The 23,593-nt window shown below is 44.7% G+C and overlaps 1 protein-coding gene across 1 annotated transcript in view; it reads right to left on the bottom strand.

The window, feature by feature from the left end:
- LOC118781215 (forkhead box protein J3-like) overlaps positions 1-23,270 on the bottom strand; it is a 115,216-nt gene extending 91,946 nt beyond the window's left edge. The window contains exon 1 of the mRNA XM_036534147.1: positions 23,055-23,270. The gene's annotated coding sequence lies outside the window, so the exon portion shown is untranslated. The remainder of the gene's footprint in view (positions 1-23,054) is intronic.
- Positions 23,271-23,593: the final 323 nt, after the last annotated feature.

Genomic DNA, 23,593 nt, shown 5'->3' with positions numbered 1-23,593 from the left:
CAACGCTGACAAAGTAAATAATACCAGTGCAACTCTGACAACTGGAAAAACGAGCCAATAGCACTGCGCTCAGCACATTCCCGTTAGGGTTTTGGGAAAAATCACAGCTGAGCAGCAGCGTTGAGAACAGGCTGAATGTCAGGGAAAGTGGCTCAGTCCTACTGAGGTTAAGACTGAGACTAAAGTCTCGGCTGCATTGAGCAAACAAACAAAAAAAACCAAAACAGAAACGGGATCGAAGGCATGGCAAGTGCTGCAGCGTGAGTTCCTGGGGCCCCTCAAAGCCGCCTAAAACATAATCTGACAAATGAGCCCAGAGCTGCTGGCAGCCCATGACGGACCGAGTGAGAGCCAGAGTCAGAGCAGAGCTCTCAGCCCACAGAGCTGGAGCGGCCTTTTAAACACATTCCTAATGAAAATCGAGCAGTTTATTACATACACACGGACACACACACGCGCACACGCGCGCACACACACACACACACACACACACAATTACAAATAAAGTCACATCGCTAAATAAGCAGTGGTTTCAGATTCAACATGTCAACGTGTCATCTGAACGTAATGATGGGAGAAAAGCTCTGTGGGCAGGATCGCTTTTTTCCTCTTATTTTGCTTTATGACAAAATCATTTAGCTGTCAGCGCATTTGCCTACAGGAAACCAAAAATGCTTCTATTTGTTTTTGGCCAGATTCGGGGTCATCGTCACACAGAGGAATACACAAGTAAAATCGCTGTTACCTTTTACTTCCTTCATGGCTTTCCAGTCGGCTTTTCTCTTTTTTTGGTTACAGATGACTCACTTGGCAAAAATCATGTGTCATTTGGCATGCGGCTTGCAGCGTGACTCATTCAGAACTGAGGGCCGCTGGTGCAAGTTGCTGACCTGCAATCTGGACCAACTGGGAGCTTTATATTGACAGTTCCCCCTAGCTCACAGCCTTCAAAGGTTAGAGCACTTTCACACTGATAGAAGTAGCATGCAACGTGCCGTTTTTCCTCAGTAACGGCAGCCCCGCCTGACAGGAGGAAGGGATTATTCACTGGGTCCAAACCAAACAGACTTTTCATTTCCCCATCCTAACCTTTACTCGCACACACCAGTGCCGGCCTGACGCACCATTTTTAGGATTCGGACAAGAATTCCAGAGCTCTTTACTGCCTTTGCACAGAGATTTTTTTTCTTTTTTTTTTTGCACAGTCACAAATTTCGACATGAGAGGTCTTCCATAATTAAGGAATTTTCAGAGACCGAATTTAAGCCCACTGTAGAACTATACCTCTCCCGATAGGCCAATTGTGTGTGTGTGTGTGTATGTGTGTATGTGTGTATGTGTGTATGTGTGTATGTGTGTGTGTGTGTGTGTGTGTGTGTGTGTGTGTGTGTGTGTGTGTGATCTACAGTCCTTTCATCCAATGAGCTATGGGCAATCCAACTGCTCCAGCCCATTCTTCTCAGCCACTGCCACAGACAGTAAGCTCAGCACATTGCACAGCCACACAACTCATTACATCTGTCCAGAAACCTATGTGTTTTCTTCCTTCACAAAACACACAAAGAGCCTCCTTATGAGGCCCTGCAGTACAGTATGGGCCGACATTCATTATAGAGCACAGAAAAAACAATGCCAGCGAAAACTGAACTTGGAAAAGTAGTTCCGAAGTGTCCTCTCCGAGGCTGATGCACGCAGAGGAGAGAGACTTTAAGGGGATAATCTGATTTTAACTGCTTCTCAAGAGGATTAACACCCTAAATTACCATAAATGCAGCTCCCAATTTTTAGTCACTCCATCATCGGCCACCATTTCCCGTTTGAACATCATCCCTCAAAACTCGCTCCCGCTCCCCACAAAAGGAAGCGAAATGCGCAATTTAGCGAGTGCACGGGGCACGCTGCACTAATAACCGGGTATGTATGGTCACCCTTTCAAAGGGATTGTGACGATCGCTGATTGAACGTATTTATCCATTAAACTGCGCTGCTCCGCTTGCGCGCTCGGCTGAATGCGGCAGCGTCTGCTCCCGGGCCCCCCGCTGCACGGCAGGCTTTTAGACCGAGAGTGGCTTACATTTTTGCATTTTAATAGGGAGAGTGAATGCAGACGGGAAGTGAAGGCATCAAAATATTTTTAGAAGAAGCAGAATAAATGACTAAACACACACCCCGGAGCGTGCCAGACTGGGGGGTTTCCAGGGGATTGTGCTGTGCGGGACCGTTAATGTGTCAGAGGGAGGCTGCTGCCTCTCTGAGAGCTGTCATTTCTCACAGTAATAAGCGCTCAAACCGGGGAGGGGGGGGGGAGGAGGAAAGGAGGCCAAAAAGCCACATTCAACAGAGGAATTACTTTCTGCCTCAATGGCAGACAAACTTGCCCGAAAAAAAACTTCAATTACCAGTGATTAGAGCGGAGCCGTCGCCTGTACAGGAGCCCTGGCTTATCTTTCAGTAGTGAATGAGCAGGGGGTTCAGGCCCTCCCGCGCCTGTGCCTCTTGTAGTTTCAGAAGTTCCCGCTCCGCAGAAGTGAAAGGCCGCTCTTACGCACGACTGCAGAGCTGACTTCGTCAGGGCGGTTTCCCCCCGCCGGGGCTTCGGAGAGCAGGGCTTTGAGCCGTGCGTGCGTGTGTGTGTGTGTGTGTGTGCATGTGTGTGGTTGGGTGTGTGTGTGTGCGAATGTGTGTGTGTGTGTGTGTGTGTGGGGGGTTGGGTGTGTGCGAGTGCGAATGTGTGTGTGTGTGTGTGTGTGGTTGGGTGTGTGTGAGTGCGGGTGTGTGTGTGTGTGTGTGTGCATGTGTGTGGTTGGGTGTGTGTGTGTGTGTGTGGGGGGGGGGGAGAGCGAGTTTCGAACCTGCGCACCGCACCAGGGATGGAGAGTGACCGCATTACGACAGAGGCACTCCTGGAAAGCACCGCAGACTCGAGGACATGGGGACACAGCACGTCACTCAGGTCCCCGCACGCTGTGGCGGAGGCTTTCCACCTCTCTCCCTCCCCACGTCTGCACACACACCGGTGCCTTCATTATTTCAGCAGAGCAGCCGAGGGCAGCCACCTCTCGAGGGGATGAGAGATCCGCAGCACGATGAAATGGCGGCCATCGTCTCTGAACGGAGCGCACAGGCAACGTGGGAGACTGTTGAGCTGGGAAGCAGCAGTCACTGCAGCAAGGGTTTTTTTTTTTTTTTTAGAATAACGATCTTCAGAGTGACATTTTCGTTTCATTAGTCATTTTTGGCGATGATTGCTGTATGAATGCAGTGTTTTAATCAGCTGTAGAGACCAACGGACACAGAGAACTGGGTCGCGCAGTCTTGGGTTTTCCTTCAGTGAGAGTTGGGTTTTTTGGGGCTTTTCTTGGTTTTGCATCGTGTCATGCAACAGCACAGTGCCCTCTGATTCACTGTGCACCATCGTGTTTTTGGCACCTGGCTTTCCCTGCGAATCGCCACCAAACCCTAACAGTGCCAAACACTTGTACCTACAGAAACAGAAACTGTTTTTAAGGGTGTTTGTTCAGCAGACCTTTAAAAATACCTTAAAAAGGACAGGTTAAAAGGCTGATATGAATCTTTGGCCTCAGCATTTCCCCCACCGCCTCCCAGTTCCGATGGCCTGTCCGTGATACAGGTTTATAAACACACCCACGTCATTCCACATTTATAAATCCGTATGTATAAATCTGTCTTTTATCGCTGCTGCAATGTGCAATAATTAAATTTCAGAAATTCTGCACGTGGCAGTGAGAGCAGGCCGATATTTCATGTGCTAAGCGCTGAGACACTGCGAGCCAAGGCTCCGCACTTTGGCAGGCCCGGCCATCCCCCCCCCGGCTGGATGGAGCAGCGTGGTCTCCAAGCGCAGCCAAGACCTGGGGGATCTGTGCGAGGGGCCGGATTCCAGGTGGCGCGCTCGCGGGGAGGTGACTCACGCCCGGGGGCACCACAGGCCACCGCTAATCCTGTCAGCCACCGCGGGACCACCCCCGTCCCGAAGCCATATCGATCGGGGGCGTCCCGCGCCGCGCCGGCTCCAGCCGACCCGCCAACCCCCCGCGCTCCGCTGTCCTCACGAGCGCGGGACGCCCTGCCAGAGGCCTGCACGGTGACTAAGTGTTATGCTATTTCTCCCTGCTGTTTTGTTGGATCCCACAGATAAAAAAGTAACCAGTTTGTTTGAATTATATGTTGATCGCATGAAAAAAAAAAAAACATTTTTCATTCTTTATGAAAAGCAAATAAAGAACCAATAACTAAAGCAGTGAGAACCAATGCTCTGGCCAATCTTTCTTTGGGAAAAAGATGGATGAAAGACTCAAGAAAACTAGCAAACTACCACCGTCTCATATTGCAACACCATTCATCCTCATGCAGCCCTCTGGCTAGACCAATGAATAACCTGGAATTGTACACAGTTTAGTTTGATAATCACATGGAACAGGCTATACCGACCTGCTGAAGTTATGGGGGACCTGCTAGTTTGCTAGTAATGAATATGGTGTATAGATTGCCATCTTGAATCAATATTCTCCTCCCCCCTAATACTGTAAAAGGCACATACTAGTGCCTGGTGGTGTGAGGGGTTGCTTCTATGGGCTCTGCTGATTCTAAAGCTGATCTAGAGACAGGCAGGGGAAAAGAGCCATCACTCATCGTGTTGGTGAGTGCTCCACAGATAGCAGTATTTATCCAGCTTCACTGAAGGCCTCGTTCTTTTCGAAAACATTTTTTGGCCTCGATCGGGGATTTTCTGAATCACGAATGGAATCTCCTCCCACCACAATATGTAAAATAGCCAAAATTTACAGGGTTTCAATGCAAAATTGCAGAGAGGGAGCCAGCCTTCCCAGGGACGGGGATTAGAATGGGGGACACGTGTTGCGAAACAGCACATCTATCAGGGAGAACTGTGGGGCTCTGACTCTGCGGACACGTATCCCACTCTAATCCCGAGACTAAGGCTGGCCATCGCTCAATGCCACTGTCCATGATCCTGAACAGAGTACAACATGACATCCTCAGAAAGTCATCTCAAAGCAGCCCCTTTTGATTTGGGGAAAGGGAGGGTTTCAAAGGAAAGTAGCATTTAGATCGTATAATCATATAATAATTAATTTTTTCCCTGTCTATGAGCAAATATTTCTCTTCTTGCATGAAAAAAATATTTAAAAGACATTGGAATGAACAAAAGCAAAAGTGAGCCACCAAGCTTATTCCAAGCAGCGTCCAATTTCCATTTGCTCTTAAAAAAGAGCAATCCAAAATGAAAAGGATGTTACCTTAAAACCACCCATCTCCCTCAAATATTTTGCCTCACTGACATCACTTTGAAACCGTATTTTCCAGTGTGTGAGGTGTGCAGTCCGACTCACCCTGCACCTCGTTAGGAGAGAGGGGAGCAGGGAGCAGCCGCCTCACACAGCCTGGCTGCGTACCCTGCGCTCAGACCAGCCCGTGGCGAGGCGTCCGGCCTCCCAGTGGACGGGATCTCAGTGCCAAGGCTCCGGCCGGTCCTGGGAGGACTCCCGGGACGCCGCGCTGTGCAAAGCACGCGCCACCGTAACGATCGATCACATCCAGCACTCACACCTACACGGAGTGTGCGGTCACGTCCACTGCAAAGCTCTCCCGTTTATTCAAATGGAGGGCGCATCTTCTTCTATATCTTGGCTATATTTCCCGGTAAGAATTCTTCTCTGCATGTAACATGCAGACGTGTTGTGCAATCTCATTAAGCCGATTAAAACTACCATTTAGACTCCTGATGTATCTGATGTCAAAACTTGAAGACACAATAAAAACCATTATTTTTTATTATACAAAGTTGGACATGTTTCTTCATGACATTTTGCGCAACTTGAAACTTGAATTCACTTGCCATTCAAATTCCCCTGGCATGCAACTTGCAGGAAAACGCACAATACAATCTTAAATACCAAAACAGTTTCGCAATGTGTATATAATTCATGTTAAGTATATAGAAAATGCAAACCATTACTATGTACTCTTTATCCAGTATATCAGACTCTCTCTTTCTCTGGAGAGTCAGGTACAGGTGTTTCGACGCTGACGCAGTGATAGCACACCCTTATCCACCTGTGCTACTCCAATGGGAGCAGCCGTTTAGACATGCAGGAAGCACACAAGGAAGACTTTCGTAAGAGATGGAAAAACTCGATCTGACCTCTGCACGGCTAAAAACAAACAAACACATAAGCTGATTTGCTAATCGATAATTACTATGTGTAGATTAATAAAAAGGCAATTACGTTATGTTTGTGCGGGCTGAGGTGGACGTGCTGTACAGTGAAAGATGGCCATCGTTGGAGGCAGAGAAAAGAAAGGCAATATGGGGGATGGGAGGGGAGGATCACACACGTTGTGAGAGTGTGCCGCAGCACATAAAGATGAGTGAGGGTGGAAGGGGAACAGGCACATTTCAGGAGCAATGCCAGGATCAGACCGAGGAGGAAAAGTGCAGACAAGGACGCTAACCCACAGCGCTGAAACCGCTCCACTATCACTGCACCTCGTTTGGATCCCTGATGAGCATCTGACTGTATTTACAGACAATACCGGAAAGGGTTCACAGGACGAGCGTGGAGGGGCTGGCCGTTTGTCTCATGCTCCCGTACAGTGCTGTTTATTTCCCTACTGCTTGCTCTTCTTAGAGCTTCAGGAAGTGCCACTTCTGACATGGTTTTGCCAGTGACTCATTCAGGACACACCATTTTTTTATATTAAAACTTCCATAAACTGTCGCAACCGCCACGTTTGACCAACACCCCCACACTCCCCCTAAAGCTCAGGCAGTCCTTTGTAGGCCTACAGGAAGAAAATAGAGGAAGCGGTGGCTTGCTTAAACTGACTGTGCAGACACGCCATCAACAGAGAGAGGAACAGAGGGAGATGCTGCTTATACTTTTAAATACTACACCAAGAAATATTTCATTGTCACTTCGAAAATAATAAAAAATATGAACATTATAGCATTTTATTAGTAAACACTTAGTATAGTACTGTATAGGAAATTCTGAGAAACAATGCCATTACAGCAAAGACATATTGCGATGCTGTGTAGAAGAACATCTCCCCTCTCTACCCCCTCCTACACACACACACACACACACACACACACACACACACACACACACACACACACACACACACACTAAAAATTAAGCAATTGATCATCTCTCCGTTAATAAGATAATGTATTTGGGGGTCATTTTCAGCAGTGACTGAGTGTGCTATATACTTAAGCGATTGTAATTAAAAGGATATTAAATGGTGCCATAACATTATTCAAGCTGCATAAGCTTAGCAAAAGCCTTTTTTTCTTGTTCACAGCTTGCAAGTCTCTTAAGGCCGTTTGAGAATCATATATCCATGCTTCAATCCAACAGAGACAAAAAAAAAATCCAGAATATGAATTTTAAGCCAAACAGACTCTCCAAGTTCTTTAAGATCACAGATGAAGGACAGCTGGTTTCTAACATGAGTTAATTCAAATAAAATCCCAAGACATATTTTATGAGACAGCGTGACTCATTAGCCACATTGTTAAGCACAGGCAAGTAACTAGGGAAACAGGGCCCTAATAAAGCCTCAATGCTCAATCAATTTTCAGTCAAATAACTCCTCGCAGGATTCGACTGCTGCCTCGGGCCAGCAGAAGCAGCTACTTGATCAGCAGCACTTCAGTGCCACTGGCCTACTGGGAAAGGAATTCTGGTCAAAATCCATTGCGATATATGATTTATGATGTATGTAGACATGAGTAAAGTCATTTCTGACTCGCAGGCTGCAGCCCGGATGCTGGGTCCAAGCCCTGATGGCATTACTGGGTCATTAGCGCTCTTAGCACCCGAGCGCAACTGTGGGAGAAATCTGACTCCGACAAAACCAGTTCTTTCTGCTTGTGAATGTCCCTGATCACTTAAATACAGAGGATGTGATGAGCTGATAGACCACTGTTGCAGTCTCCTTATATTTAAGCCATCAGATACTCATGTTCAGAGAAACAACAAGCTAGGCAGAGCAACAGACCTGCAGCAACATCACTGGGTTTGTAAAGCAGTGGCAGAGCTACACTGTGCACTGCCTTTCTCCAGCACACGTAGAATATCTTTACACATATCCATATGCATATTATATATTCATATACATCTTCTCAACCTAACCGAATTATACACTGGTTCCACCTGAACCACCATGAATTGAAAACTGATTGAACCATACACTCTGTATTATGTATACATTGCGTTGCAGGATACTCACATGGGTGTGGCTGTGGGGCACCAGAGAGAGATGAAGGTTACCATAAGACAGAGCAGCATGCAAAAGCACCAAATTTATCATAAGCTACAATACCATCTCCATAGGGACAAAGCTTACCATAAGCCAGTGCAGCATGCACAAGTGCTAAAGTTACCAGAAGCCACAGTAACACCAATTTTCTTTTACTACATTCAATGATTTTTATAAAAGATACAGTGTCTATGATCACTGACTACTGCCCTACTGGCATTTAGCATGAGCTGCACAGGGGTGCAACTTGCTTGCCCAGAGACTTCCGTTAGCTGAGACATGTGGAGCAGTGCGCACCCAGAGCACGGCTATCGCTTCCTCTGTTACTTTCTTCACTGTCCCATTTTCAATAAAATAACTGATCTCCTTCCAGCGGGCTGACGGTATCAGAAAGTAAAGTTGTATCATGTTGCGATTCAGTTTAAGACAGAAACCACGTCACAAATCACCAGGGCAGCGAACCAATGCGAAACCAAACAAACTTTACTCCTAATTTCACACCTACATGACACATGAGAAGGGGCTGGGCTACAAATCAACTGGTAAATGTGAAAAGGCGCTTTTACTCAACCAGAAACCGAGAATCAGGCTGCCATGTCTTGCTTGGGTTGGCGCCAAGACTGAAATCACAGTGGAAACTGCGAGACAGAGGAGGCACTTCTGAAAGCGTTCTGTTTGAAAAGGGACGGTGTTCAGCTTACAAGGAAAGAGCTGGTGAACACGGATGTGAGTAGGCTGACTTGCACGGTAAAAGACAGAGAACATGGAAGCGAGTACACCGAGTCGTACGGCAAAAGACAGCAAACACAGACGTGAACACAGATGCGGTCAGCGGCACAAGCCCATCCCGAACACCACTCACTTGTCACCAATCCCAGCCATCAATTAGCTTCCCCTTCTTCCTCCCACGTGCTGTTAAATATGTGACCACCGCCATCAGGAAAAGCACACCCCCCACCCTAAGATGGAGCACGATTCTACGAACGGCGATGTTAAAGCGGCTGATTTTTTCGCATAAATAAAAAATGAAGGTGCGCTGCCTCGGCACACTCCCATCGCGGGTCCCAGGAGACAGGAGGATTCTGTTTATGAACCAGGGCTTTGCGCAGTAACAGAACAGCCACAGCGTCACAGACCACCTACCGCAATCCCACATCCACCAATATCCAGCCAGAAGTCCTCTTTAAAAATTCATTCATTTACAGCAAAAATAGATTAAAGCACCCAACTGAGCAAGCCTAAAAGTTTGGCTTTGGAATAATATTAATAATAAAACAGTTCCCAAAAGCCTAGGGATGTTTGCTTGAAGGAACTGCTACGGCTTTGTTGCACCTGATAGCAAAGAGTAATTTACATTTTTCTGAAGGATCACCGTTTTTTTATTGTTGTTTTTAATTACACCGTTTCTTTAGATGCAAATCGGCTGAATGAGAACTGTTAAAACTCATTAAAAATGTAATGTATAAACTGTTGCCATATTCATAACGCTCCATCCTTGTCAATCTGAGCCTTTATAGAAAATTCAATAATACAGCTTTGGATGCTGTCAGCTGCCGTCTGCCATGAAAAGGCCTAGAACTGCAGTTACTGTAATTGCTCCGGCCAGTTCTAAATGAGGTTCACTTAAATGCAATTATCCCCTCTGATCTTTCACATAAAGAGACTTCTTTAACACAGAGAAGTGGGCCCCCACAATATGACTGCAAACAAGATTCAAATTGGAATCAGGCAAGCCTTTCCGGGAGATGAATGGCTTCATAGCTGATCTGCATTCTGATGTGCTGCATCACTAATGAAGGATGAGTTGCTTCTATCTCTACACCAGGCTCAGAGTGTAGCAACTTAATATTGGATTAAAGCAGAACCTGTGAGGAAGTTCCAAACAAGTCTACCAGGATAATTTAAGCCTCAGCTATGCTGAAGAGCTCCAGTGCAAAGGCGCAGTGAGTTTCTTTGATTTGCACGGTTCGAGGTCTCTGACGTGTGCAGTGCCACAGAAACAGACGGGGAAAGACCTTCAGAAATGATACTGCTGTCACTCCGCTGAGCACGGAAGCACCAACACACCAACGCAGACATGGCCACGGCCATGAGCGGGCTACACAAGGCCGAACACGTGTTACTGTACCCCGCATTGTACAGTTAGCCACAAAGCAGTGAACCCTGCAGGATGAATTTGTTAAAAAAAAAAAAAAAAAAGAGTTTGCTACAAAGGTTCTCTTAGGTTCTCTAAAATAGGCAGTTTCCATCAATGCATGACATTTCAAAAACTACTGATGTAGGAAACAACTTCTTATTGTTTTGTTTTGTTTTTTTAACAGAGCCTAAATTTACAGTGAGAACACTCTGCCTGGTTAAGCAGGATTTAAAATATTGATAAATATAAATATTGATAATATTGATTCATTAGCTTTTCCTGTGCAATTTCTCTTTTATTATTAGAACTGACCAGGTAGTTACAGCAAGACATGACCTGTCTAAGCAAGACCTGTAATAAGCTTCCACTGACACATTTTGGAAAAAAGTGTACTTTAACACAAGAGTTGGCAAGAGGACAGAATTAGAACAAGCACACTTCTTCAGCCTGTACATTCCCTGTGCTTTGTAGGGCAGGGAGGGACATGTGTGGTAACCGCAACCAATAGCAATTATATTGACTTTATTTAACTTTTCAAGAGAAGGTTAACACCCCTACACACATGGCTGTCTAGATATCTTCAGCTACATAACATGCATTTGGCTGGCTAGCTTAATGCAATTAGCAAGTTATCCGCCTATTTTACCGTTGTCTCTAGCGCTGAATTGGTGTTTCAGATGATTAACTCACTCTTATACCTGCGTACCCTGTGAAAAGCTTTCCACTGAATTCATTTGTTCAGTATTATTATTCATAATACAAGACAAGCAGAACACAAGACCAAAACCATAGTATCACCCAAGCTATTACCCCCTAAAAACTGTCAATCAAATAACTGGTCCGGGGGGAGGATGTAGCATTGCTGTGATATATCATGTATTGCCAGCGATCGCCCAATTGTTAATCTGATGGGGGAGTGTCCATGCAAAAAAAAAAAAAAAAAAAAAAAAGAGTACAACTGATGCATTCAGCCCGCCTAGAGTCCATTTACCAACAGGGGTCTAATCACTCCACCTCATGGCTGGTCATTTAAATAATCACTTTAACAAGGGGAAAATTTAAAAAGGCTTTCAGAGACACAGGGCTGACCGCGGGGTCAACGCTGAATTCCAAATGAGTCATTGGTATGCACAAGGTGAGAGCACAATAGTGTCAGTGTAGCTAGTGAGACTTCGCCACAATTTTAACAGGCTGCTGTCTGAATCCTGCTCATTCTTCTGCCTTTTCTTCTTACTATTATTATTATCATCATACCTTCTAGTTAGAGATCCAACAAGACACTAACCTAAACAAAGCTGCACCTTGACACTAAACGGAATTGTCTGCACTATCCAAATAATGCAATTACAATAGCACACAAGACCAACATCACTTACTGAGATCACACACCATATCAGTCCTGTAATTAATGCAGTGTGGGCCAACGTTGTCATTGTTCTTGTCCTTTAATTGGCCCTGTGACGCAGTGCAATTTTATGGATGAGTTGGTCCCATCTCTCAAGATACCCAATTTCTCTGTATTTCAAGGCCAACAAGGAAGTGAAACGCAGCGGCTACTTGGTTAAACATTCGCAGTTTGCAGCTTGTGGATATCCTGTCAGTATGTCTTAGCCTTAAACCCTGATACACACAGGTTTAATTCCAGCCAATCAAACGCTGTTATGAAGAATAACAACGATGGGATGGTAATGGTCCAATCAGGCACGTTTCATGGTGCAATCATGCCTTATCCCTCCAGAACAGTTACAAAACATTATGCATGTAGCATGTATGTACGAATGACAGAGAAAGCAAAGCCAGCCATGTCCTCATTACAACATGTGACTGTTTTAACAAAAGAATGAAGACCCCGGTGTTCCTGTGTGCACAGCGGTTTGATTTTCATGAACAGCGTGCACGTTCCTGACAGCGTGTTCCCGTGAAAGCCGAGGTCTGGCCCCGTTCCCCACCCCACCGAAATCTCGGTGCAGCTGGGTCACCACCCGACGGGCCGGGCTCAGCGGAACGAGCGGCGTAACGAGGTAATCAGCGTAAAACCCCACTAACATCGCAGGGAGCAGCGTGTGCTGCGGCAGGTGCCCGGCCCGCCAGGCTGTTAACTGCGCACGGCTGAAGGGTCTGTCCGAGCTCGACCCGACCCGTGCCTCTTACCCTAGGCAGCTACGGCGCATTGTGAACGGCTGACACAGTCTGCCACACGACCCTCCGCAGTGAACCCAGGCGGCTTTAAACAGCGCCAGCTTAGCGATTCACCCCCGGGTTATTCCATGCCAAGGTTATCACCCCATCATTTGTTTTGCTTAAATTGACAAGGGTTCTTTTTTTTTTTTTTTTTTTTTTACATTCTGAAAATGAAAGACGACATGAATCATGTGAGAGTATATTTAGGGTGCCTGTCTTTAACGTGTTAAGACTGACCTGAACAGCGGGTCAGCTCTGCTCTGCACCGCGTGTACGAAGAGAGGAGAGGACAGAGGGTCAGCAGCTGTCCTCTGACATCATCACTGACGTAGAGGCTGAACGAGCTAAGGTCTTTTTTTCTTTATTTCTTTTAAACAAGCCACTGGCGTGCTCAGCCAAAAGACAAAATCTCTAATCTAATAAGCGCTGAAAGATGGGATGGCTTTCTGTAGGTTTGGTTTCACTGGGATGAAACGTGATTAAAATAGATTCTAGCTTCCTAATATTACCCTTCTTATGTCTTATACTGTTTGATCAAGGCTTGCTTAAAATGCACATATTATGAGTGTATGAACCCCAGGGAAAGTGCTTGGATGGATGCGCTTTTTAAATGAGAGTGCTGGCAGCTCCTGAGAGGCTCAGAGAGAAAAGGCTCTTGTTCCTGGTACGGGCTGAACCCCGCGACCCACGACAGCTACTGGGTGGGTGGGTTAGCCAGTGTCCCCTGTATCACTGTAGGGACCACTGTAACCTTACGACTCGTTGGGGTGCCTATGACTTGCTCTGACCACGTTGGGGAGATCTGCCTATACCCCGAGTGGTCCCGGCTTCCTGGTGCACTGTGGGACATCCAATGTGAAACAGTTGCACTGGCAGACTCTATGTCCCACGCTCCTGCACAAGTCCAAAAGGTTGTCACGGTAGGGGTGAACTTCTCGTACGACTCGCAAATGGTTGAGAAAGAGAAAACAATGGTATGGGGAGGGCCACTATAGGGGAGGGGGTTCCCGCTGTGTCTACCACTGGATTTCCCTTCAGATTCACCTGACTTTGTCCCCAATAAACCTCAAATTTACTTCCCGCTCCAATTAGGTGTACATATTAAAAAATAAGCGTTAGGTAAACTACTAACATCTTTTTTCCTCTTTCGAAAAAGAAAAAACAGCTCACAGCATCCTTTAATGCCCACAGATCTTTTGCCTCAAAAATCTCATTAGAGATTACAGTCAGTTCAGACCCTTGAGTTCCAAGACCGCTGCTTCTTTGCTTTTAACAGCACTGATCTGGGAGGTTTCATCCTCCATTTGTGAAATAAAGCCATTCTCCAGCTGCGCCATGCGCTGTTTATATAAAAATCTGTTCATCGACTTCGATGGTGCCGAATGAAGTGGAAATTATTTTTCCCCCAGCGCTGTGCTGTTTGATTCCACTGAATTCAGTTTCATTAGCTGCAGTGCGTTTTACCTGTTTACCCCCCACCCCCCCACCCCCCCAAAAAAAATAAATGAAGCTTCAGTCCTTCCTGAAAGCCTGTGCGCGTGTGACTGGCTCCGGAGGCATCTGCAAGCTCAGCGATTGGGTGAGATTAACCACTGTCCTTCATGAAATGAGTGCGTGCTGGCACTCTGCTACGCCACACAGCCTGCCCATCGCAGCTGTCTGAAGAAGATGAAGGAGACGCACACTCCAAGTCTGGTCACTGATCCTCCGCAATCAGGCCAGGGCAAACCAAGGCGGGGAACATCCGCCCGCACGCTTGGTGCTAAACGCATTTACAGAACACACCAAGGGGTGTGTCGGGGACGCCGAGGTTCCGCCCCTGCCGCACGCTGGGGGGGGGGTTGGGGGGGTAAAAGAACACAGGTTGCGCGGTTCGGCCAAACAGGCCTAATTCCAATAATTCATGACGCTGAAAAAAAGAAAAGCGAATCAGCAGTCACTGCTGTCTAGGCTTCAGAAAACAAAGGATAATTATTTTTCTGCACCTGGCTGAACTTTACCGGATGTGTAATGCAAATGTTCTGAACGTTTCTCACCAGTGGCTGCACCTTCAATTCAAGGTGGCAAGCGGCACTGATGGAGACCCACATCATGACAGGGCACGCATTCTGCAAACACATTTTTTTTTTAATACAATACAACTACTGAATTACATGGCAAGAATGTCCCGGCTTTAAGCAAGTCAGTCTTATTACGTATATATGCTTCTAATATTGTTTACCCCTTATGGATTTTTCTGCTTGTGTTGTACTCTGCCTCACTTGTAAGTCGCTTTGGATGAAAGTGTCTGCCAAATGACTATATGTAATGTCAATGTAAATGTATATTAGTAGATTTCAGCAAGTATCCAATGTATACTTGTATACTACCATTATTTGCCAGAACATCAATTTGACAAAACGCAAATCTTACGGCAAAGCATTCCCATAGAATAAAATAAATAAAGATGGAGTTGACCGTTGTGACAGAGTGCTTGAATCCAGGGTTCCACTGCTGTTTGCTTTGTAAAGTTGCAAGGCGTGTTGCCAAACCTGCATTAAAGAGATCGCAACAGACACTGATACCGAAATTTAACCGGCTGCTTTACAGTTTGAGCTAAATCCAGAAATGCAAGCCACCTTTTTAAACAGGTGTTCAGCTGTTTATCAGTATGCACACCTAGTAACTACCACATAAGACATGCTGTAAAACTATGGGCTGTTAACAGTCTCGCTTCTGCCTAGCAACATCCGAAAGACCAAAAAACAGCACTGCACCCAATCGTGTTTCTGGATATTTAAACACCCAGAGAAATGGGGAGCTCAGTGGAACTCAGGAAGGAGTATCCCAGGCTGCGGGTAAAGCCTGTGTAGTAAAGATGATTCAACTGAGAGTGGGAGCAGCACATTTCCTGCAAATCTTGTGCTTCCACTTTGCTGTCAGGAAGCTCCTGTGAATGAAGTCGAACGCTCACACCACAAGCAGTGCTTTCTCTGTGCAGCTTCCCCACTGTAGTGCATACTGACACTACCATTCAGATAGCAGACAGTTGGAAGAGGAAGCACTGTATGTCTCTGTTTGGCAAAACGTCAAAGAATTTGTTAGGGAGGCACGCAGTTTACAGGTATTATACTTATCGATTTAAGAGTTTGACCTTTTAATGTAAATCTTGAAGAGAAATGTTGGGCATGAGAACAGGAAATGATAGATAGGAACAAATTAAATTGTGTGAATGACAATATCCTATTGTTATGAATGGGAATGCATTTGAAAAGCTATGTATGTATGCATTTATTCTGTGGAACTGTAGTGTATTTGCAATGTTACAATGTTCAAATGTATCCATGATCAGAGTAACTGGTAACCGTGATTTACGTACGTAAACATGTATGATTGAAATGACTGCATGCTCCTGGGCTGTAATATGACTGAGGTTCTCTGCTTTTTAATCAAATTAACACACACAGTTAATTGAAACTATTCAATGAAAATATTTGATTTTACAGTGGATTATGCTCCCTATGGCCAAAAATACATGCTGCCAAATAAATGATTTTATCAGATTTCATCAGAATGAAGAAAAAACAAATCCCCACATGTGCTATGACATGCCTAACTTTTAAAAAAATCATCTCGAATTAGCTTTTAATATGTGGGTGAGTCAGAAGTGTCATGTTTAAAATTTTAATGTGTGATACATTTTGCTATGTCAGTAATTGATATGTTCTTAATTTAAATTTAAATTCCAAACAATTAAGAAAATTTGGAACATTCTTCACTTCATTTTGTCCGGTTCCTCATCATGCATTTTAATGAAGTACTTCAAGGTCTATGCGCGATCTACTGAGAACTTCTACAAAGGGCAATCAGCAGAAACTGCGGCAGCTGTTCTGCAATTAAAAAGCCAAATTACTCTCAATCAACACCATTTAAGCCAGTGCACAAATCTCTGCACCAATAATAACGTGGAAAATCTGCTCAGGCAGCTCTCATCTTGATGGGAATTAGCAAGCTGCCCAAATAAGGAACTGGTGATTCCTTGATTGAGGAAAAATATATAGATATACATTTTTACTCCCTTTTACTCAAAGCCTGATCTCTCTAGAGGTCAATCGATATGCATGAATTGCCTTTTTTTAAGTAAAAGACAAGAATAAAAATTTGTGTATTGACCATGTTTCAACATTTGCATTAAATTTATAGATTTGGAACACTTTTGATCAATAGAAATTGCACATTACATGAGGGAGTACGGTGATAATAAAAAGCCATAATTACACTATACTCAGTGAATCGGGTTCTGGAAAGGCGATTAATCCTTCATTCTCAGGCTGCATATCCCGTCTCTCTGAAGAGCCCACAATCATCACTGGAAATGCCTTTACAACTTCACCCTTTTAGTGGGGCTCCAGCCAAGCGTAAAATTAAGTCTCGTTTCTGCAACAAATTTTAACCAAGCTGATCCTAAAACTCTACAAAAGGAAGTCCTCTTAAATTTCTTTGCCTTCTTCAAAGTAAATCAAGGAAGGACACAAACAAATATTTTGTAAGTACAACTGAGAAACCATTTTTAACACCAGGAAACAAAAAAATGATTTTTATGCTGAATTTTTACACTGTACACGCATGTCAAGCTATTTGTCAAACAGCTCTGGGCAAATTTCTTGAATCCTGATTGGATGTTTTTAGTGTGGCCTTTTTCATTTCATGATGAGGTCACAAAAAACTACCTCTGCTTCCTGAAAATCTGACTCCCTTCAAACATCCCTTTAGAATATTACAGTGAAGAGGTTCTAAGCTCCCTCCACTGCATTCTGAACACAGACCCAATTATTCATATGACATGATTTCAATTCTACCAGCACATTTGAAGGGAAGCACCTGGAATGGCAGAAGCATATGAAGCAGGCTTGCGCCGACCCGATAAGTCCGGTCAGTAAGTACGCAATGCCAGATCATACTGACACTTCATTAAAACCACTGAAGCAAATCTAGATCTGTACAGTGCAAAACAAAACCCACATTCAAGACAGAAGGTGGTAAAAATGCACCTTTGTACAATTAGATAACTGATTTTAAATAACAGAGAAAGCAGCAACACCACAGCAAGGAATAGCAAAATAAAAAAAGACAGCACAGGGCTCTGCATAGCTCAAAACAGCTGTACCGACCTCTATTCTGAACAGTGAGGCTTCGGCTGATGAATTAAACAGACAGACTATGAGTCGGCACTACCAATCAAATGAATGCATGCAGGAAAAAAAAACAGTCCTCCCAAGGAAGGTTCTGTGCAAAGATGTACACCCAACCGCTGTAATAAACATGGTTTATTTTCAGTTTTTAATACATAAAAAAACATGAACATTTACACTGAATTTAAAATTAATCTGATCACATCTTTTGGAAAAAAAAAAGTCAGTAGAAGAAAGTCAGCCCTAGGGAACCTGGACAAACCAAGCACAAGCCAAGTCAATAGCCCTTACATGTCTGATATCTAAGTGTCTTTATTTTCCAACAGAATCATGCTTCATGCCTTTAAAACTATTTTTTAATCTTACTCATATGTCATGTGTAACAAAATGAACTAACTCACCATTAGGCCTGTGTTGGTTTAACACGGTGTACAGACATGGACACCGTCAGGGTTTCAAAACCTGGCTTTTGCCAAGCTAAAGACCAAGGTCCCCAGTTTAAAGTCAGGGATACACTGGCCAATGCATCTGATAGAGTGACATCAGGTACTCACAAAATATTAAGTGTGTCAAAACCTTGAGAGACAACCGAAACCAACAGCATAAAATCATACTCCACTCTATATCAAATTGCCATGTGCAAGAAGTGCAAGAAGAATTGCCTCGCAATCAGTCGCACTGGGCTGCGTGCGCCTGGCTCATGCACACTATCTGTGCTCTTGTTCTAACATTATCGGGGTCACACTTCCCTGTGCGCACTCACACCTCTGAGCTCTGCTAAAACCACAAAGTGTTGAATCAGGTTCCTCACCATGCTACATTAGAGAAACGGCTCCAGCACACTGCTGACCAGAATTTATCACGCTGAATTATGTCACCTCCTTCAAACACAATTAGCTTTGCCCAACCAGAACACCACACCAATCAGAGAATTCTTCCAAATCTCTCTGCGGCATCTCTTGTGCAGCCTTTGGAGTCTGTTCCAAACGAAACCTGAACTCAGCATAACAACGCCGATTCAACAATCTGATGCAACAAACCGAGGCGGAACGGCGTGTACATGAACTGCCACGGGCAGAACCTAAAAGCTTCCAGATCGGTGAATTGAACGGCATGGGCTGAAAATGGAAGTCAATGGGTGGTGATGCAATCACCGCCAATCCACTCAGGTGCTACAGTGGGCCCGGTGCAAACGAAGACGAGCTCCTCTGCTTGGCGTTTTCTGTGCATCAGGCAACAACAAAACAAGTGATTTCTGTATGGCAGAAATACATTACCTGGCCTTAGACTTCTCTCTACACAAATCATTAAGATCCACTAATAAGATATGGATATATTATTCTCCAAAGACTGTCACTTAAATAGCAGGCATTTTTACACAGGGCTATGGGTACAGGCGAGTAAATAGCACTGTGGCTACACTGTTGATGCCTTTGAGTTAAGGGTACTATAGCGTTCACCCTGGGCATACAATCCTGACTGAGCTCTATAGCGTTCACCCTGGGCATACAATCCTGACTGAGCTCTATAGCGTTCACCCTGGGCATACAATCCTGACTGAGCTCTGCTGTTAAATGGCCACTGGAGGTGCTGAATACAGAAAAACAGGCTTTCAGCTGAGGACGGTACACAGAGGAGGGTCCATCACGACTACTTACATTCAAAGACAATGTAAAGGCTGCCTAGTACCCCAAACATTACTGTTTAAACGAGTCTGCTTGCAATGTAAAGGCTGCTCAGTACCCCAAACATTACTGTTTAAACGAGTCTGCTTGCAATGTAAAGGCTGCTCAGTACCCCAAACATTACTGTTTAAACGAGTCTGCTTACAATGTAAAGGCTGCTCAGTACCCCAAACATTACTGTTTAAACGAGTCTGCTTGTAGCCAGTGCCATGTTACATTTGTGGGGCCTGTGTGACATCAGAGGTTCCCAGGTGATGTAGGGATTGTGGGTGGTGGGGGGGGGGGTCTTCTTTCTTCCTTTTTTTGTGCAGCATACAGTGGTATGACTGGTGGCTCTGCAGAACCGATGTGAAAAGGACCTGTCACAAATATTGTCATAACTCAGAATTCAGATGCTGTAATGTAATCTCAAATGATGTTAAACATCAGATATCTGGGTTTGTTTGCAATTCCCTGCGATTTTTTTCATGTGTAACCACGTTATGCCCGCTCGGTTCGGTGGAATGCCAGCTGTTACTTGGCAAGGGGAAATATGACAATGAGATTAGAATGTTCTCTACAGACAGATTAGGTGTAATATGTGAATTCTCCCAGCAACGTTACGGAGGCATGTTACAAGCGCTACCAGTTTGTGTCTTTCCTTTCAGAAATCCTGCGGACAGTAGTGAATTCTCCGCATTCCACACATAGCCTAGGCCAGTGTAGTCGATATGTGAATGCAGAGAATGTACTTAGCTGGGCCTTTGGGGTCAGCTCTTATAACGGTGTCAAGTTGGAACAAACCCTACCAAGGTAGAACACGTTAAAAAACGGTTTTCTGTATTCCCTGTGCTGCTACAAGAGAACAGTTAGCCGATAATGTAAAGATCATTCATAAACAGGTGTTGGGGAGCTGTGCTCTTAGTACGGTCTATGGCAGAAGTATGTTTTTGTTACAACGGGTATCTTACTTACTAGTCATGTCAATATCAGTGGTAAGATGTGTAAAATACAAGGCTGTCTCTCACAGGTGAATTCAATGAATTATTCAAGGTGAAACGCACAGAATTTACACAGTATAAACACACAGGGTAATTAACACAATAAAAACACATGGGATAACTCTGCTACAGTACACATGCACACTTAACACCACAGCAACATAATCCCTTGCTAACATCTCTTTGTTCTGTACATTCTGTGATCCAGTCTAAACAACCAAGACCACAAAAATGGCCAGTACCCATTTCCCATCTCCTCTAACGAAAGCACTGAGCATATTAAAAGCCAGTCTTCTGAGCAAACTCTAAAATGCTCGTCCCCTCTTCACGACACACAAACGCTGAAAAAGGAACACAGAGATGTAGATAAGGAAAACATGGCCAAATACAGAGGCCCACAACTCATATATCATACAATATAGCACACTGTGTAAATGCCTTGGTTACTGTGTTCCCTAACATCTCCCTACTTCTATGTTCTTGATGCAGCAGGATGAAGAGCACTGCAATTAGGCAGCCCGAGACCACCGAAATGTGTGTGACCTTGAGCTCACACCTGGAACAGTCAAATATCTCCTGTTCAATAATGACTTATTTACATTTCAATCTTTTACAAAGTCAAGACAAAATCATCCTAACTATATAAATAAAAGTACATTAGCTACCAAACCTCATTTATAAAGCTGATTTGCAGACCACGTTGGGGGAGGGGGCTCCATTAGCATGAAATAATAATTCAATGATCAAATGACTAGAACGAATATAAATAAGACTATAAATGACATTTTACGGCACTTGATTGCCTGTTAAAGAGAACAAGGTTATTTCAGATCTCTAACCTGCACTGAAATTACAGCGAGGTGCAGCGTGAGATTTCATCCTGAACATATGTCAAACGCCAGTGCTGTTAAACTCCTGCTTTTCCACATTCGCACCGGGGTTTTGCACGACAGACAGATGAACGTCTACTGGATGACCACGACAACAGTGCTGGATAAGCACAACTCTAGACTCGCATCCAGTTCAACAACACCTTACGTGAATAACTACTCAACTGTCAGCTAGGTAACTAATTATATTTAGTGTTTCTAGATAATCTATTACTAAAATATTAGATTAATACAAGACTACATACGAGATATATTTACCAACACCATCCCCCTCCATATAGAAGTCACGTCCGCGCAATAAAACAACACCAAACAACACACAAGCTCAGCTTAGATGTTAAGGATAGCTACAGTAACGTTATCTATCTATTCTCCCTCGCCATACCCGCTGTTGCAAACTGCTAGCTAGCTAGTCGTCGCTTTGCATTCGTGACAGTACAATAGCAAGCAAAGTAACCGCAAGCTGCCTGGCAGGCTGATATTAACGTGTCGGTGCTTGATACTACAGTTATCAAGATCGACGCGGCCAGGTTTCCTTGGTTGGGTTATCATCCCTTACAACTAATTGGGTAGTTAACTTATTACGTTACTTGAAAGGCAGGTTAGGAAGGGCACTTACATTAGCTAACTAGCTGTGAGTGACAGGGGTTGTCGTCACTCCTGTCAAAGTTGCTCCAGTGTACATTTCGGTCGATGATGCAGCTAACTAGCAATGCTTCATTTAAAACATCCAAAAATTACAGGCGTCGAAATGATCCGTTCCGTCGGTCAACATTACACTGTTGGCCAGCTTACTAGATAGATTTTGGCTGACCAGCCAACTAAACGGCAAAATTATCGGAACATCGCAATGTCAGCCTAACGTTAGCATTCATCGCATCTTTAGAATTCCAACAGCTCCTGAAAATCATGGCTAAACATAGAAACTAGGTAGCGCTCAGCCCCGTCCATCCACGCTGTCTGAGAGCTCACTGAGCGGATTTTGCCTGGCTAGCTACCGATACAAACAGCAAACAACTTTCTGCCTTGACACCAATTCCACTCATCTCATTATCTTACTACAGCTAAAGAACTACCTCCCGCAACATAATCACAGTAAGGTTTAGAGTGACAACGTCACTATCGGCAGTTAGCTAACGTTTGCTAGCCAGCTGCCGCTTCTCTCTTTGGTACAGCTTATGAAAAAAACCGACCCATCAAGCTAACGTTACTCGCAAGCAAGCAAGTTCTACAACTTGTCTGTAAGCTTGCCAGCTCACTCCTGTCAGCTAAACTAACGTTATCTAACTTAGCTGCTGACTACCAACTAACTAGCAGACAAGCAACAAGCTAACGACATCTTCAAATTCCATGTAACAGTGAGCTAGCTGTTAGCTAACTAGCTGAAATGCTGCACTGCGTTGCAAAGTACTGCTTCTCGTAGCTACTACAGGGTATGTGATTATTCCGCCCAGGCGGAGTATTAGAGACAAAGTGTGTTGCTTACATAGGTAACGTTACCTAGTTGACAAGCGGACTAAACACCTACCGAGGGTGTCCCCCTGCCTGGTCTCTCTAAAGTGAGAGGGAGGGGAGCTGTCAAGGCCTGTCTTGCCCAAATCAATCCCCGGTGCTCAAGTACATTCCATTGCCCCATGAGAGACATTCTCTTCCCGGGTCCTGCTTCAACTCACATTCCCATGTTCTCCCGGTTTACTTACCCCCGGGTATATCACTGGACCGGTCCAGGTTCGTGTTGGAACAACAGTCCCCAAAGGTCCACCTCTTCTTCTTTCACCAGGGGGTTGGGCTTGTTTACCCCCTGGCGTTGGCACTTTCGTTGCTTGTCCCGAGTTGGACTCGCTTTACATTGGCCGGTGTGTCGGTCAGTACCGTCCCTCGGTTTCAACACCTTTCCCCGTCTGCTTTCCCCTCGCCTCGGCAGCAAACATCCGGGAACTGTTGGTTTGCGAAAACCCGGAACTACTTTCAGCGCTAGCCGGAGTACGTCTCAGATCACTCCATACAGGGCACTGTCAAACATGATACATCCACATACGCATGATTAACTAGCCCCCGTTTTCTATGAACTTGTGCCCTTTGAACGACTATACAACCGCTGAAATGTCACTTTAAATGTTTTCATATAATCAAAAACCGCAAGAAAACGACCAGACATTTAGTACAACAATAATTAATATGGATGTTGCAAATCGTGTTTTTAAGGTTAACGGAACGTAATACTTTGGGTTTACAATAT

The sequence above is a fragment of the Megalops cyprinoides genome, chromosome 7, assembly GCF_013368585.1.
Source record: "Megalops cyprinoides isolate fMegCyp1 chromosome 7, fMegCyp1.pri, whole genome shotgun sequence".
In the NCBI taxonomy this organism is placed as follows: domain Eukaryota; kingdom Metazoa; phylum Chordata; class Actinopteri; order Elopiformes; family Megalopidae; genus Megalops; species Megalops cyprinoides.
Note: the sequence above shows the minus strand (reverse complement) of the source record. Positions and strands in the feature narration are given on the sequence as shown.